Genomic DNA, 3,984 nt, shown 5'->3' with positions numbered 1-3,984 from the left:
CTCTCTCTCTCTTTAGGTACTTCTCTTATCCTCTTGTGTGTTATTTTATCTTTTTTTCTCTCTCTCTTTATGCGTTTACCGTGGAGTTACTGTCAATTAAATGTATATAAAAGTAAACACATAAACACGCAAATGTATACAAACCCAACATACTCGCAAATACAACCATGCAATAATTATACATAGAGAGTAAGACATAGAAACAAAAATACAAACACACAAATACACAGAAACACAAATACACAAATACACAAATACACACACACACACATACACACACACACACACACACACTCACAAACACACACACACACACACAAACACACACACTCGCCCCCTCCCCCTACCCTCTCACCCCCCCCAACCCTTTCAACACCCACATTCACCCCCCCCATCGCCTCCCCCTTCCCCCCCATTCTCCGTCTTCCGAAAGGACAAAAATAAAAGAACTGAATAAATAAGTAAATAAACAAATAAATCGAATTCTACGTTCCAATAAACCACGTGATTCTACGACGACCTGCCAAGGATTTCCATAATTCTTGTAGACTTTTTTTTTTTCTTGTAATTTTTTAAAAAATGCTTTTCTCTCTCTCTTTTCTCTCTCTTTTCTTTCCCGATTTTTTTTCGTCTATTCTTATACGTACCCTATGTACCCTGCGGATTATTTGTCCCCTTCTACCTTCCCTATTCTATTTATTTTTTCTTCTTCTTCTTAGTTTTATTATTCTCGTTACTATGCTTCTTCTTTTTCTTCTACTTCTTCCTTTTCTTCCTCTTCTTCTTTTCTTTTTTTTCTTCGTTTTATTCTTCTCCCTCCATTAATTTTTCTTCATTCTTCTTCTTCTTCTTTTTCTTCTTCGTTTTCTTCGTCGACTTCTTCTTCTTCCTTCCTTCCTCTTTCTTCCTCTTCGTCTTCCTCGTCCTCTTACTCTTCCTTCTCCGTCTTCTTCTTCTTCCTCTTCCTTCTTAATCTTCTTCTTTTTCTTCTTCCTCTATTCTTCTTCTTCTTCTTCCTTGTTCGTCTTCTTCTTCGTGTTCTTCTTCCTCTTCCTTCTATTCCTATTCTTCTTCTTCCTCCTATTCTTCTTCTTCTTCCTCCTATTCCTCTTCTTCGTTCTTCCTCCTATTCCTCTTCTTCCTCCTATTCCTCTTCTTCGTCTTCCTCCTATTCTTCTTCTTCTTCCTCCTATTCCTCTTCTTCGTCTTCCTCCTATTCTTCTTCTTTTCCTCCTATTCCTCTTCTTCCTCCTATTCCTCTTCTTCTTCTTCCTCCTATTCCTCTTCTTCGTCTTCCTCCTATTCTTCTTCTTCTTCCTCCTATTCCCCTTCTTCATCTTCCTCCTATTCTTCTTCTTCTTCCTCCTATTCCCTCTTCTTCTTCTGCCCCCTTTTGTTCCTCCGTCGAATACTTTAATCCTAAATTTTAATTCCTTTTTGAGACAAAATTGAAAGAAAAAATAACAAAGTGTGTGTGTGGGGGGGGGGGGTGCAAGGAGGAGGAGAAAAATACGTTTTTTTTATTCTTATTATTTCTGTCTATAATCTTATCTCTTTTTATTCTTCGATTTCTTCTGATTTCCTCCTCCTCCTTCTTTATTCATTTATCATATTATCATCTTTTCTTCTTTTTTTCCTTCTTCGATTTTTTTATCTTCCTCCTCCTCCTCCTCCTCGTTATCCTTATTCTTCTATTTTATCTATTATCTTTACTTCTCTTTCTTCTTCGATTATATCTTATTTCCTTTCTTCTCCGTCTTCCTTTCTCCCCTTTCGTAGAATCCCTTTTGAACTGCATTTAATCTTTCTCTCTCTCAATTCCCCTTCCTTTCTTAAGACGCGAGGTCAAGAAAGACAGGGAGAAGGATAGAGAAGAGAAGAAAGACAGGGAGAAGGATAGAGAAGAGAAGAAAGACAGGAAGAAGGAAAAAATGAGAGAAGAAAGGAATGGAAAAGGAAAAATGAGAGAAGAAAGAAGGAAAGAAGAAAAGAGAAGAGAAGAAAGAGGAAATAAGAAGGAGAAAAGAAGAAGGAAGGAAAAGGGAAAATAAAAATAAAAGCGATTTAGAAGGAAAAAGAAAGAGGAAGATGAGACACAAGAGACGAATAAGAGAAAAAGAAGAGGGAAGAAAGAGGAAGCAGGAAGAAAATAAGAGAAGAAAGAGGAAGAAGAAACACAAGAGACGAAGAAGAAGAAGAAAAAAGAGAAGAAAGATGAAGTAGGCAAAGAAGAAGAAGAAAAGGAGAAGAAAAAGAAGAAGTTGAAGAAGAAGAAGAAGGAGAAGAAGGAGAAGAAGAAGAAGAAGGAAAGAAGAAGAAGGGAAAAAAGAAGAGAAGAAAAGGAGAAGGAGAAGAGAAGAAAAAGAGAGAAGAATAAGAGAAGAAGAAGAAAAAGAAGAAGAAGAAGGAGGAAGAAGAGAAGAAGGAGAAGGAGAAGAGAAGGGAAGGAGAAGGAAAGAAGAAGAAGAAAAGAAGAAGAAGAAGAGAAGGGAAGGAGAAGAAAGAGAGAAGAGGAGAAGGAAGAGAAAAAAGGAGAAGAAAGAAGAATAAAAAAAAAAAGAAGAAAATAAAATAGAATAAGGGGAGAAGAATAGAAGAGAAAAACAGGAGAAAAAGGAAAATAAGAGAAGAATAACGAAAAATAAGACAGAAAAGAGAAGGAGAAAAAGAAGAAGAAGAGAAGAAAGAAAGAAGAAGAGAGAAGAGGAAAAGTAAAAGAAGAAAAAAAAAGGGAGAGGAGAGAAAAGAGAGGAAAGGCGAAGTTAAGGAAAAGAGAATAGAAAAATGAAGAGAAGAAGAAAAATAAAAAAGAAAAAAAGGTATAAGAAACACAAAAACAAAAACGCGAGAACATTATTCTTTCTTCCTTGGCTTTGATGTTTCGGGAAATTGTTTTGATCGAATCGATTTTTTGGAAAAGTTGTCAATGACGAGGCTTCCGGGGGGTTCCTTTCCTTGGGTCTGTTCTGGCCTCCGGTTCTCGTTTCAGTCTTCGTTTTTTTTTCTTTGGTGGTTTCTAAGGGTGGTTTCCAGTGTTGGTTTCTTTTTTTTGTGTGTGTCTTTATTGTATAATTTTTTTTTCTCTCTCTCTCTCTTTCTCTCTCTCATCTCTCTCTCTCTCTCTCATCTCCCTCTCTCCCCTCTCTTTTCCCCTCTCTCTCTCCTCTTCCTTCTTCTCCTTCTCTCTTTTTTTCTTCTCTCTCTCTCTTTCTTTCTTCTTTTTCCTTTTCTCTCTCTCTCTCTCTTCTCTCTCTCTCTCTCTAATTCTTCTCTCTTCTCTCTCTCTCTTCTCTCTCTTCTCTCCTTTCTCTCCTCTCTTCCTCCTTCTTCCTTTTTCTCTCTTCTTTTCTTTTTCTCCTCTCTCTCTCCTCTCATTCTCTCTCTCTCTCCTCTCTCTCTCTCTTTTCCTCTCTTCCTCTCTCTCTCTCTCTCTCCTCTCTTCTCTCTTTTCTCCATCTTCTCTCTCTCCATCTTCTCTCTCTCCTCTCTCTCCTCTTTCCTCTCTCTCTCTCCTCCTCTCTCCTCTCTCCCTCTCTCCTTTTTCCCTCACTATCTCTCTCTCTTCCTCTCTCTCCCCATTCTCTCTCTCTCTCCATTCTCTCTCTCCTCTCCTCTCTCCCCTCTCTCTCTCCCCTCTCTCCTCATCCTTTCTCTCTCTTTTCCATCTTTTCTCTCTCTCTCTCTCTCTTCCCCCTCCTCTCCCCTTTTTACTCCCCTCTCTTTTCCCCCGCTCTCCCCCCTCTCCTCCCCTCCCTCCCCTTCTCTCTCTCTATCCTCTCTCCTTTTTCTTAACGCTCTCTTTCTACCCAAAAATCACCGGTTTGGGTTTTTTTAAATTTCGGGGTTAAAGTTTTTCAAAACAACTTTCTAAAAACCCTCTTTTTCTTTTCCTCCCCTTTTTTCGGGCGATACGTCTCTCTCCTCTCACCCCCCGGGCCTCTTTCCTTCCCCCCCTCTTTATCCCCCTCATTCAAAAATTTTCCC

This window comes from Penaeus monodon, chromosome 16 (assembly GCF_015228065.2).
Source record: "Penaeus monodon isolate SGIC_2016 chromosome 16, NSTDA_Pmon_1, whole genome shotgun sequence".
NCBI lineage: Eukaryota > Metazoa > Arthropoda > Malacostraca > Decapoda > Penaeidae > Penaeus > Penaeus monodon.
This window is presented reverse-complemented; position numbering follows the sequence as displayed.